Source organism: Cyprinodon tularosa, unplaced genomic scaffold (genome assembly GCF_016077235.1).
Source record: "Cyprinodon tularosa strain WSP-4 unplaced genomic scaffold, ASM1607723v1 ctg137, whole genome shotgun sequence".
Taxonomy (NCBI): domain Eukaryota; kingdom Metazoa; phylum Chordata; class Actinopteri; order Cyprinodontiformes; family Cyprinodontidae; genus Cyprinodon; species Cyprinodon tularosa.
Window position 1 is genome coordinate 726,065 of NW_024038189.1, and position 13,936 is coordinate 740,000.

The 13,936-nt window shown below is 45.0% G+C and overlaps 1 long non-coding RNA gene across 3 annotated transcripts in view; it reads left to right on the top strand.

Annotated features, from left to right (window-relative positions):
- The first annotated feature begins 1,416 nt into the window (after window positions 1-1,416).
- Window positions 1,417-13,936, top strand: part of LOC119778691 — a 13,137-nt gene continuing 617 nt past the window's right edge. For 2 of the 3 annotated variants that reach the window (XR_005280107.1, XR_005280106.1), the window contains exon 1: window positions 1,417-1,427. This is a non-coding gene — a long non-coding RNA (uncharacterized LOC119778691). Of the gene's footprint in view, window positions 1,428-9,590; window positions 9,597-13,936 lie in introns of all 3 variants that reach the window. The other variant, XR_005280105.1, reaches the window with a different exon arrangement.

Below are 13,936 nucleotides of genomic sequence, written 5' to 3' on the forward strand. Positions count from 1 at the left end.
CACACACCTGTGGCTGATCTACTAATCAGGAGGACCACAGTATATAAGCTGACTTCAGACCTTGATTCCGCAGTGTTGATCTTAGTTGGTTAGCTTCCTGAGCCTCAGCTACTGAAGAATCTTTGTTATCTCTAGTGTGAGATCAGATTCTAATTCTTCCTTGTCTCTGTCTCACAGGAATCCTGTCTCTTCGTGAAAGCTCTAGATGAGCTTAACCTCCTGTCTCTTCGTGAAAGCTCTGGATGAGCTAATCTCCTGTCTCTTCGTGAAAGCTCTGGATGAGCTTAACCTCCTGTCTCCTCCTGAAGCTCTGGATGAGCTCCACCACCTGTCTCTACGTGAAGCTCTGGAAGAGCTGTCTCTCGGGCAACCTGTCTCTGGCCTGCAACTCTGGGAGAGTTGCATCACAGGAAACCAGTTTCAAGCCTGAAGCTCAAAGGAGAACTAACCAGCTAATCTGCCCTGGTGAGCCCAACCCAAGATTCCTACGTGGTTGAAACCCGAAGACTACTATGTAGAGTTTCCCTGGAGGTTCCTACGTAGAATCTGTTTCCTAGAGTCCCTCGTGTATTCCCTTGTTCTCTGCTGTGAGCTGGAGGCTCAAATCAAGGACTGCCACGCTAGCCTGAAGCTAGGAGCTTAGCCTCTCATGTACTCTACCTACCAACAGTCTCCAGGTTCTGTACTATCTCCTGTGAACCCGCTCCCCAGCCTGAACCAATTCCCGTGTCATATCCTTGTCTGTACTTTAATAAACTCTTTTGGACTTTTACCCAGTTTCCCCGTGTGTGTTCTGCATTTTGGGCTTTACTCCCAGAACCCATCATGACAGAACACTGCGGCCAAACACAAAGCCCAGCAGAACACCTCCGCCGTTGGACTGAGAAGCGGGACGCTCAGATACATGAACACACACAAATCCTCCGTGAGTTACTGCTTAATCAAACTTTCTCTAATCATTTCTACAATGCTAACGCCACGTCAGCGGCTCGTCCTGTCCCGAATTCACTTCCGCTTCCTGGTTCACCGGCAGTGACGTCACCTCCGAGTCAAGATGATAACCCTCCTTTCTGTTCTGAGTTCAGTCCGTCGTTTTCGTCACCTGGTCCATCACTGCCTGAGAGATTTTCTGGCAACCCACGTAAGCTAAGGGGATTTCTATTTCAGTGTCGGCTATTTTTCAGTTTTCATACCACTAGCTTTCTTAATGATAAGGATAAGATTGCTTTTGTAGTTTCTTTTCTGTCTGATGAGGCCCTAGAATGGGCAGAGACAAAATTTCCACTTAAAACCAGAAAGAACTGCACATATGAAAAATTCATCCGAGAGTTAGAAAGAACCTTTAGCCAGTCCTCTAGTTTCACCGTTTCCAGTAACCTTCTGAATTCAAAACAGGGTATTAGGTCCGTAGCTGAATTCTCTTCCGAGTTCCTGGGTAGAGCAGCCGTTTCTGGTTGGAACGAGTCTGCACTCAAGTCCGCCTTCCTCTTAGGTCTTAATGAATCTGTCAGGACTGAGCTTTCGTTTTACGTCGAGCCACCTAGCCTCGATGACCTCATTGAACTAGCCATAGGATTAGATCTAGCATCTCAAACCAGTTTCAGCTCCTCTCCGCGCCGGGTTAGCCTTAGTTCCCATGTTCATGACCACCATTTAAGTCCATCCGTTAAAAGCCTCAAAATTAGTCCACCAGTTTCACGTCCATCAGTTAGAGTTCCACGCCAGCCAGATTCTGATCCTGACCTAGTAATTAACCCGGATAGTTTTAAACCTGACCCCGTGCCTGATCCCTTAGTCTCAGATCATGCTAGTCATTCTGGTACCCTTACGTTTCAACCGGTTTATTTGTCGCCAGATCCAATCAGTGAACCCGTCAGTTTAGCTTCTAAGACCCCCCGATGTAAGAGACGGCGTCGCCGTAAGCACGCTCTGAGCCGTCTAGAGACCCCTGAGTTAGCCCTGTTCCGTCCAGAAACCCCTGAGTTAGCCCTGTGCCGTCCAGAGACCCCTGAGCCGACTCTGTGCCGTCCAGAGACCCCTGAGCATACATTTAAGAGGGCTTCAGAATTTAGTGTTGGTGAAAATGTGCCTCCAAGAGTCCCTCAGCGATGGCCACTAATCGCCAAGAACCTTCCATCGACGCCCCAAGCCACCTTAGAGACTGAACTTGAGCCTCCATGGGTGGTCCCTTCGTTTCCTGAGGCTGAACCACAGTCGGTGGTGTCGTCTGCTCCTGAGACGGAACCACAGTCGGTGGTCCCGCATGTTCCAGTGTTGGAGCCACTGTCGATGGTCTCCCCAGTTCCTGATCGGGAGCCGCAATCGGCGGGCTCCCCTGCTCCTGAGCCGCAATCGGCGGGCTCCCCTGCTCCTGAGCCGCAATCGGCGGGCTCCCCTGCTCCTGAGCCGCAATCGGCGGGCTCCCCAGCTCCAGACCCGGAGCCGCAATCGGCGGGCTCCCCAGCTCCAGACCCCGAGCCGCAGTCGGCGGGCTCCCCAGTTCCAGACCCGGAGCCGCAGTCGGCGGTCTCCTCTGAGCCACCTCCTGAGCCGCAGTCGGCGGTCACCTCTGAGCCTCCTCCAGAGCCACAGTGGGCGGTCTCCTCTGAGCCTCCTCCTGAGCCGCAGTTGGCGGCCGCTTCTGAGACTGTTCCTGAGCTGCCGAGGAGGGGACGGGGTACCCCGTGGGGGTACCTGCTGAAGCTTGGGCGTCATCCTCCTGATAAGCTGCTTCGCCTACGGCCCTGCTGCAGACCTTCAGAGCATCATCTTCACCTCCGGCCCCGCGGCAGAACCCCGGAGCGTCATCTTCTCCTCCGGCCCCGCGGCAGACCCCCGAAACGTCATCTTCATCGCCGACCCCGTGGCAGACCCCCAGAGTGTCAGCGTCGCCTTCGACCCCGCAGCCGGCCACCTAAGACTCTGCTCCGTAGCCGGATCCCAGGCCGGTCTCCTGAACCTCAACCGTGCCTCCGGCCCAGCAGTGGTCCTCCCAAGACGCTGCTTCGTCTCCAGCCCCATGGTCGACCTCCTGAACATCTGTCTCGCCTCCGACCCTGCTACCGGCCACCAAAGACTTTGCTCCATTACCGGATCCTCGGCCGGCCCCCTGAACCTCTGCCATGCCTCCGGCCCAGCAGTGGTCCTTATAAGACGCTGCTTCGTTCCCAGCCCCGTGGTCGGCCTCCTGAGCAGCTTCTACGCCTCCGCTGCCGGCCCCACGGCAGGCCACCTGAGACTGTGTCCTGCAGCCGGTCCCACGGCAGGCCACCTGAGACTGTGTCCTGCAGCCGGCCCTACGGCAGGCCACCTGAGACTGTGTCCTGCAGCCGGCCCCACGGCAGGCCACCTGAGACTGTGTCCTGCAGCCGGTCCCACGGCAGGCCACCTGAGACTGTGTCCTGCAGCCGGCCCTACGGCAGGCCACCTGAGACTGTGTCCTGCAGCCGGCCCCTCGGCCGGCCACCTGAGAATCTGTCCCGCTGCCGGTCCCTCGGCCGGCCACCAGAGACTTTGCCCAAGAAAGCTGTTGGATTTTCTTTTGTTTTCGTCCACCATAAGTGGATCGTTTTTTGTTCTGGACTCTGTTTTTGTTTTCTGCCCTCCTGGCCTGTTTCCCCCTTCGCCCACCCTGGGTGGGTTGTTTTTTGTTTGTTGGACCTTTTTTTCTGTTGGTTCTGGCCCTCCTCGCCCTAGTGCCCCCTCCGCCCGCCCTGGGTGGGTTGTTTTTTGTTTGTTTTTTGGACTTTTTTTTTCAGGGGGTGTCTGGAATCCGCCCTTGAGGGGGGGGCTCTGTTAGGATCCTCAGGCTTGCCCACCAGAGGGCGCCGAGGATCCTCTTCTGCTCTCTTTGTCTTTTGTTTAGGGCTGGAGTCACTGTCAAGGTTCTGGAGATTACCCTCTGCCTCCAACAGAGTGCGCCGTGGGTCCTCCTGAGCTGAGTCTCCCACACACCTGTGGCTGATCTACTAATCAGAAGGACCACAGTATATAAGCTGACTTCAGACCTTGATTCCACGCCGCAGTGTTGATCTTAGTTGGTTAGCTTCCTGAGCCTCAGCTACTGAAGAATCTTTGTTATCTCTAGTGTGAGATCAGATTCTAATTCTTCCTTGTCTCTGTCTCACAGGAATCCTGTCTCTTCGTGAAAGCTCTGGATGAGCTTAACCTCCTGTCTCTTCGTGAAAGCTCTGGATGAGCTAATCTCCTGTCTCTTCGTGAAAGCTCTGGATGAGCTTAACCTCCTGTCTCCTCCTGAAGCTCTGGATGAGCTCCACCACCTGTCTCTACGTGAAGCTCTGGAAGAGCTGTCTCTCGGGCAACCTGTCTCTGGCCTGCAACTCTGGGAGAGTTGCATCACAGGAAACCAGTTTCAAGCCTGAAGCTCAAAGGAGAACTAACCAGCTAATCTGCCCTGGTGAGCCCAACCCAAGATTCCTACGTGGTTGAAACCCGAAGACTACTATGTAGAGTTTCCCTGGAGGTTCCTACGTAGAATCTGTTTCCTAGAGTCCCTCGTGTATTCCCTTGTTCTCTGCTGTGAGCTGGAGGCTCAAATCAAGGACTGCCACGCTAGCCTGAAGCTAGGAGCTTAGCCTCTCATGTACTCTACCTACCAACAGTCTCCAGGTTCTGTACTATCTCCTGTGAACCCGCTCCCCAGCCTGAACCAATTCCCGTGTCATATCCTTGTCTGTACTTTAATAAACTCTTTTGGACTTTTACCCAGTTTCCCCGTGTGTGTTCTGCATTTTGGGCTTTACTCCCAGAACCCATCATGACAAAACGTCCCTGTCCTTTAGTGTTTTACATTTTAATTATAAACTGGTCATAATATTACAAAAATAAAGTCCTAATATTATGATAAAAACATTAAGGTAAAGTCATAATATTATATAAAGAAGGAATTTTAGTGAGAAGGAAGCTTTGTTTGAGTTATCAAGATCTGACATGATGTGATGATCTTAACTACAGCCTCAGACTGAACATTTTAACACAGGGGTTAGGGTGCTATTCTTGGTAAAATTATGTTTTATTTTAGTAATTCTAACATTACTGTACACACACACACAAATATACACCACAAGAAAAAAACTTGATGATCAGTATCCAATTATGATTTATTGTGATTTAGGCATTTTCATCAATTGATCAATATGTAACAAGTGAAATTTAGGAACAATACAAATTAATTAAAACAAATAAAATCATCAGCAGATGCTAAACTAAGTACAGTAGGCTAAAAAAAAAAAAATCAGGATTCACCATGTTATACTGTATCAGCTGAATGTAATAGGGGCAGACGTGAACCACTATGGAGATTCAAAGCCGATCGATGACTTGGAATCATACATTAAATAAGTTAATACATTTTAAAGGAAGAACTTTTGTAATAAATGATATATCAAGGAATGGAAAAAATGCAAGTTTTCTCTTGCAAGCCATTTAAATCCACTGGCCCTTGCTGAGCATGTTCTCCAAAGAGCTCCTGCTCGTTTTTTGTGTTTTTTTGGAAGCCGTCCTAAAAGTCCCCAATTCAATACAATTCAGTTTATTTCTATCGTGCAAATTCACAACACATCACAAGCCACTTTACAGAGGCAATTCAACCAGATTGTACAGTCAAACTGGTTCAAAGTGTTAGGAATCCAGTTTGTGTGGGTTGTGTTTTTGTTTGTTTTCCCTCCACCACCAGGTGGCCCCTGGTTCTTGTTGGCCTTCTCACACACCTGCGGATGGTTTCCTCATTACCAGAGGACTCTTAAGCTGCTTACTGCCACTACCTCGAGGCCAGAGTGTTTGCCAGTGTTGGGTACTCTAGCCAAGCTGAGTTTTGCTGTGTCAAACTGAGTTTTTTGTCACCTGAGTCCTAACCTTGTTGCTTTTTGTCTTTGCCTCTCCACAGAAAGTCATCCTGCAAACTGCATTTTTTTGGACCTTCTCCCCCTGGAAGGATTGTCTGAGCATCAAACTGAGCTGAGGATTCAAACAGGTGGTTTGGATCAACTTTTCCCCAAGGATTGTTTGAGCTTTACACTGAGCAGGGGATTCATCTCCATAAGAAACCGTTCATGTACCGAAGGAAATCTAAGTGGCAGTCAGCTCCTCCATTCCTCAAGGAAACACCTCAACCTGGGTAAACCCTGTCCGTCCTCCAACGAGCAAGTCTATTACTGGAACAACCCACACCGACTGGATTCAAGAAAGACACCTTTTCTTTAAACGTGAGTCCTGTTGCCTTTATTCCCTTTTACAAGTCGAAACACAAATTTCCCTCTGAACCTGAACTAACCACAGGATCTTCCCCTTCACTTTTCAGTCCCGGTTCGCCAGTGTTCAGAGCAGCACTGGACTCTCCTCTACCAGTTCATAATAAACCTGTTAAACCTTCCCCTGGTCTCTCTGTTTGGTTTTCTGCATGTGGGTCAGATCTTTGGATAAAATCATGACACAAAGTTCCAAGTATGCATCGACTCATTGACTCGAAGGCAATCCCTCACGCCAAGCATGCTTGTCGCTACTGTGGAGAGGAAAACTCAATTTAAACAGTTAGAAACCTCCAGCAGAAGCAGGCTCAGTGTGAGCGGCCATCTGCCAAGGCCGACTGGGGTTAAAGGGTTCAAGGAGATAGAAGCAGACATGGCAGGACAAGGCAAGGCAATTTCATTTGTGTAGCACAATTCAGCATGACCAATTCAAAGTGCTTTATAAGAATTACATAATGAAATAACAGGGGGGAAAAAATCTCAGTCTATTTTTAATACTTACTCCTAAAATCCCTCAAGCCTTTGGCGTCATCTTCCCTTTTTCTCTTTTCTTATCTGTGCACCGGATTTCTGAAAAGCTGACATTCTTAGTTTGCAGCGAAATGATTTATAAAAGTCGCAGCCCGCCATTGTCCTGGTCTAACCACTTTATGATGGGTGGGGGGAGTTCTAATGGCCCCTTATTTAAAGAAAAAATATTACATACGTTTACATTTAGTTACTCTAATTAAATGTTTTTCACACAAATATTTTCTGAAGAATTACATCTGCATGTATTTTTAAAGGCCAGCACTTATCATGAGAACCACTGACGCACTTCCATATTGTCCAAAATGTCTATACCTATTTGCACTATTTGGATGAACCCTATCTTTTCAAAGTTTGTCCTGACTCTCCTGTCAGTATATTCCCTGGAAAGTGCAGAATTATCTCCGATAAATCAATAACCACAAACTCTGAGTGAGCAACTCCAGCGTTGTTTTCCTAGACTGCTATGAAATATCTCTAACCAGTTCATTAGAGAGCTAAATTAGGTCCTGAAGCTGCAATGTTCAAACATGATGAAATTTGATCAGTCAAAGTGAAGGTTAAAAAAATATCATCATTAGAAGTTTGCATTGGAAAGATTAATGGCACATCATTGAATATTTTTCATTCATGTGTTTTTCTTAGTACTGTCACTCATTAAGTTTGCTGAAGTGCAATGACTGAAGATTACAGCTTATTGTAGGTTTGTGTTCTATGGGTAGCTGTGTTTTAATTTGAGCCTTTGATTTGTTCATTTATTTTTTTTACTTAACTTACTGAGATTTAGACCAGTACAAACTAAATTTTTTAGCAAGCCCCACAACCCCAACCTTTGGCCCCCCTGCAACCTTTCAACATTCAGCTCCTATCGTATCATCCTCCCACACACACACGGCATCATAATTAGACCATGTACAGCTTTCCCCATGTAACAGTTTATATTCCGTCTTAATTCCTTATCAGATGCATTGATCGTGCAGCTCGTTGACTGATCTGTGGCGGCTGTCTGGAGCAGAGCGATAAGCCGTGTGTGTGTGTGTGTGTGTGTGTGCATGCTCTCAATGTTGCTCAGTCTTTTTTTGTGCAAGCCTCTGTGTGGCGAAAGGGCTCTGTGCCAGGGCGCACCATCTATGGATTAGCACCTTCTTTGCCTGTCATTCTTCGCCTTTGCTAACAAAGCTGACGCCTCACAGCCACAGAACCGTAAAAAGAACAAATATTCCACAAGAAAAACCTACTAAAGCAAACTTCTATAGGAATAGCTGGACATGAAGAAAGTGGACTCATTTACCATTAGCATAGGACTTATGGTTAAAACACAGTCGATAATTTTCTTTAGAAATGCAGTAAATGAAAATGTCCACAGATCCCCTGATGAAGTTCCAGGGTTTTGTGAGATGTTGATGAATCGTTTCTAAATATTCTCCTTTTTTAATGCCACTTCTATCAGCAGTGTCAGCTCCCAGGTTGTTTGAAAAATGTAACTTTAAAATAGCTCCACAGCTGGTTCTGTCTCTCATCCAGTCTTTGTGTCAAAAGGGATGAAAGAGATCAGATACAGTTAGTCACAGTGAAAACAGTTTACAACTATGTCTAGGAGAGAAACAGGACACGGCACCGAAAAATAGGCCCAACACCATCATCTATAATCAAAGGTTTTAATGGCAGCAGTCCAGTTTTACTAGTGTCATCTGTCAGGTTGATCACAGAGATCCTCTAAAGCCGGGCCTTGAACTGTGCGATTTTTTACCCTATTCGGGCCGACTTTCCAGTCATGCGAGACTTTTCTGATTGGCCCGAATTGTGGTGCTTGCATGGTGCTTCATGTAGAGTACAGCGGGTAACGAGGGGCGATCAGCCTCTCACGACCACCTCAGGAATCATGAGTTCAGGAGAAAATCAAACATGTTTGATTTTCAGTCGACCATCGTGGGCAATAACCTGACTCCGCCAGATGGATTTGCCTGCATATCCATCTGGAAACCTTCCATTAAAGTTTGAATTTTGGGAAGGGGCGAAAATACTGGTTAGCTGATTGGCCTATGATGGTGATAGACGGGCCAAATAAACCAATCAGATCAACGAAGCATATGACGTACTAACAGAGCGGCGACGAAAACACAACCACAAGCCAGGCTACTCTTGCTGAAACCAGTCGGTAGAAGAGCAAAAGCATCTTTTCCTCTGAGAAAAGCCTCCAGAGCAGTGTTTTGCTCTTCTTTCAGTGAAGAAATATTCTGTAATTCCGATAAAACTTGCTCGATAGCCACGCTAACGCTAGTTTCATTGGCTGAAGCTGCCATGTTCTTTAGACTGAACTTTCGCGCTTCTCGTTGCGTCACACCTCAACCCGCCTCAAAGCCAACGCTGATTGGACGTTAGTTTGGTGAACGGCTCCAAATTTTCTTCAACGGAGAGTCTCCAGACTGATCTGCGAGTGAAACCTTGAAAGCTCGCGAGATCAGGATGGTCTCAAGAGGCTACGTGGGCAAACCGCTCAATGCGCAAACAAGGATTCTTTTTCTTCTTCCTCTCAGATGAAAACACACCAGCATGGCGCGGGTGCGAGTGAAATCGAGTTCTTTCCGTAAAACTGACAGACTGTAGTAGCCATGTTTGCTCAGCCATGTCTTTGACCAAATACGTCGTCACCTTTTCTTTTTAGGGCTTTCAGCACAAAATTGCACAAATTGCCAAGGCAGCGCGTTTCACTCTAGTGAGCTTCATATTCCTCCTTTACTCGTTTGGCTTCTGGATAGACGAGTCCGAGTAGCGCCATCTCACTGCGGAGCTGAGTCTGACGTGGTTTTTAGACGTAGAATGTGAGCAGGTAGATCACATAAGAGCATCGTGCTAAACATGCATAGTGAGCTCGGAACTCACATTGTACGACAAAACCCCGCGGTTTCGTGAGCTGTAGCTGCATGCAACGATTGAAAAAATCTCACAGTGTATTTCGGCTTAAAGGAATAGTACACCCAAAACATGATTAGCCTTCATTTTCTACTCACCCCCATGCTGAACAACACTCTGGAGTACTTTTTTGATATCTCAAATGCATCTGGAGATCTGGGAGGCTTCTTGCTGTCTGCTGACATTCAAATAATGGAGGTCCATGGTGCCCGAGGCAGAAAGGTCCATAAAAGTCCACAAAAAACGTTTCAATATTCCTCCATACTGCTCGTCCAATGTATTCCAAGTGTCCTGAGTGGGTAGCATCCAGAATTTACTCGAAACAAAGTCATTTAGAATGTTTTTAGAGCATAAACAGTAGTGTATAGGATTTCCTGAAAGCGCGTTCACGACGCTACGGAAACCGCGGCAGACCAAACCAGATGAAAGTGTGCATTCAGCTCAGCAAAGAACTCATGCTCTTCCTCAACACTGAAGTCCTTAGACATTTTTCTTTCGTTGTTTCTTTCTTTGCACAGGTAAACAGCACATTTCTTCTTCTACGCTTGCATTATTGGCAGAGCAGACGCTGAATGCGTACTTTCATCTGGTTTGGTCTGCCGGCTTCCGTAGCGTCGTGAACGCGCAGGTGCGCACTTTCAGGAAATCCTATACACTACTGTTTATGCTCTAAAAACATTCTAAATGACTTCGTTTCGAGTAAATTCTGGATGCTACCCACTCAGGACACTTGGAATACATTGGACGAGCAGTATGGAGGAACATTGACACGTTTTTTGTGGACTTTTATGGACCTTTCTGCCTCGGGCGCCATAGACCTCCATTATTTGAATGTCAGCAGACAGCAAGAAGCCTCCCAGATCTCCAGATGCATTTGAGATATCAAAAAAGTACTCCAGAGTGTTGTTCAGCATGGGGGTGAGTAGAAAATGAATGCTAAGCATGTTGTGGGTGTACTATTCCTTTAAGTTCTGCATGACTGAGGCTTAAAGAGTCACAAATGTGTTTTTACTCGATATATAAAGTTCCCTCCTTTCTTAGACTGTGTCACAGAATTAAAGGTCCCATAGAAACAAAGCTTGTTTAGGGTTTTTTCATTTTAAAGTTTGTTTTATTGGGATTTTAACCTTGCATTTCTTAATGTATTTAGGTTGTATGAACAATTTTCAAAGCTTTCCATTCTGTCTGTCATATGTGCAGAATCACTTTTCAAATTCAGATCAGTTACAATGAAAGTTATCTCTTTAGAAGCTCCAGTTGAATGCAGCATTAAGGTGATTTTACAAATTAAACTCAACATTGCATCCAATTGAGTTCCTTGGACAAGTGTTATCAGAATTGCAAGTAAATTTATAAATCTATGTGTGTATTTCTTTGTTGTTATCAGTGTGACCTGCTGCTCTTTTAAACTCTCACATTTATCAGAAAAATGCTCCCAAGTGAGGGAGGGAGGGGGTAGCTGCAGCTGTCAATGGACTCCCTTTAGGTCAGTGTTATTATAAGGTCTTCATTAGCATCTCTGGCTTTTGTCTCTTTCAATAATAGCAACAAACAAAACATTAACATGGAAATGAGTGAAATGTACCTAATTAGTTTCTCTGCTGGCATTGTTAGGAAGCATAAAGATGGGGTTGAATTGCTCTGGGTTTCCCTGCTTCAGCTCAGCAGGCACTCAGCAGTACAGCTGAGGAATTCAGCAGGGAAAGACTTTTATATTGTTGTTTTCATGCTTTCATCTTAATTGAGAAATAAAAGCGTGGACAGCAATACCTCAAGGTATTAGCTGTGAATTTGATGGGTCAGGATACGACAGCAAAGGTGACTTATTTAAAAAACATCCTTACTCCTTCTTGAAAAAAGTGAAACGATTTTCATAAAAACTAGACTGTTGACTTCATTTTCTGCTGAAAGCAGCCACTGTTTGATTAAAGGAACCGTTCAGTTTTAGCCATCACTTTAGTTTCTTTAGCTAATAAATGTTTAGTCACAAAAGTAAATTTCATAGTTAAGTAGTTGCTTTTAAAAACATTTTTGGCCAAAATTAGTTAATCTTAATTGTAACAGAAACTACCGCTTGTTAAAGGTTCCTGTTCACTGAATGCAATAACAGGCACTGAAGCTAGCTTGATAATATAAAGGGTGCCATGAGTTTTTGGTTTTCTGTTTTCACTTACTAAGTAATTCTATTTTGTTGATCTTTGGTTTATTTTCCACTTCCTGATATATTTAAGCCTGTCTTTAGTTACTCTCTGTTGCCCCCTTGTGCCTGTATCCTTTCCCCTGTCTCCCTTCTAGTCACTCCCATCCACACCTGCCTCATATCATCTGATTACCCCAGTCTTTGTTCTGTCTCCCATATATACTCTCCCTGTACAGTTCTTCAGTGCTGGTTCCTCGATGTTGATTGTCAGTTGCTTCGTCATCTCTGGCTCTCCACGTGAGTTTTCCCTGATGTTTGCTGATTTTTTTGGTACATAGTATTTTTGTATTTTGGATGTTTGCCTCAGTTTGCATAACTTGACTCCGCCAGATGGATTTGCTCCGCATATTCATCTGGAAACCTTCTGTTGAAGTAATTTTGGGAAGGGGCGAAAATACTGGTTAGCTGATTGGCCTATGTTGGTGATAGACGGGCCAAATAAACCAATCAGATCAACGAAGCATATGACGTACTAACAGAGCGACGACGAAGAGGAGCCAATTGATAGATCAAACTCTTGCCAAAACCAGTCGGGAGAAGAGCAAAAACATATTTTCGTCTGAGAAAAGCCTCCAGAGCAGTGTTTTGCTCTTCTTTCAGTGAAGAAATACTGTGTAATTCCGATAACGGAGAGTCTCCAGACTGATTAGCGAGTGAAATCTTGAAAGCTTGAGAGATCAGGATGGTCTCACGAGGCTACAGTTTGCATTAAATCTACAAGAACTCATCTCTGCTTTTGGGTTCTCAAGCAACCTCAACTCTCTTGTTGACAAAAGGTTTGTTGCATATTTGCAACAATGGGTGTCAGGTGGTTAATATCACCACTTTCACATTTTGATAAAGGAAACCACTCATATTATTTAAATAAGAAATGTAACAAGCGCAGGTATAACCGTGAGGAAGATTAATGTGAGGATAAATACATACAGCATACAGATGTTTTCTGAAAGTTTAGTTCCTCCTGCCAACATATTAGTAGTTGTTTTTGTGTTTTTTCTAGCTAGTTAGCACCTCCCAGCAGAGTTGAATAAAAAAAGTCCAAGATCCAGTGTTAAAAGCTAAAGCTCGTTCAGATGTTGCTGCAATTAATATTTAGATAAGAAACACAGGGCAACATGAACGGTGTGAGGCGTTACGTTCACAGCGTGGAAACAGTACGATAATTTCACAGCCAGTTAAATAAGACCATACACATGTATCAGTCCTGATATACAGTCATAATCTTCATTCTGTATAAGGCAAATATTTGGGAATGATCCATCTGCTAACGTGTATGATGTAAAATGTAATGATGTGGCAGACTGGAGATGTATAAAATGCCTTTTTAACTGTTAATCGGGGCCACTTCTTGAGAGTTGAGCAGCTGCCTTCTGTAAACTCTAAGCAACTTCTCTGATCTGAGTAAGATGACAATTTATATCAAAATCTGTTGTCATGTTTCCAGGTTATTTAATATATATAAGTAATGAAGTGTTATTTAAAGAGTTTGTTTCTAGTGATCTCTTTTCAGGAAAAAAGAACCGAAAAGATAAAACTTCAAGGTGTAAACACAGAGCCGATCTTTAACACAGCTATTGCAAATCTATTGGGCTCTATGTTGTAGTTGTGTCCTGATAGTTCAGAGCTACTGCCAGCAGATGGTGCCACGTCTGTTAATGTCTGTTCATGTGAGGTGTTGGGTTTCTATTTAGGCTCAAAGAGGACTATCTGAAAACTCTCGTATTTGGTGTAAGTGACAATATTTTATTATGATCAAATGGTTTTTGCTCTATTTTGTGTACTATATAACATGACTATGCCCCTTTAAAGCTGGAGGGCTAATGAATAGAGTTTTGGAGCTGTTGCAGCTCCAAAACTCTGGAATGGATTGCCGCTGCACATTAGACAGGCAACCTCTCTGTCTCATTTTAAAACTCTTCTTAAAACCCACCTCTTTTCTTTGGCTTTTAACACCATGTAGAGTATTGATTTTATGTACACATGTTGATTTTATGTACATGTTGATTTTATGTACACATGTTGATTTTAT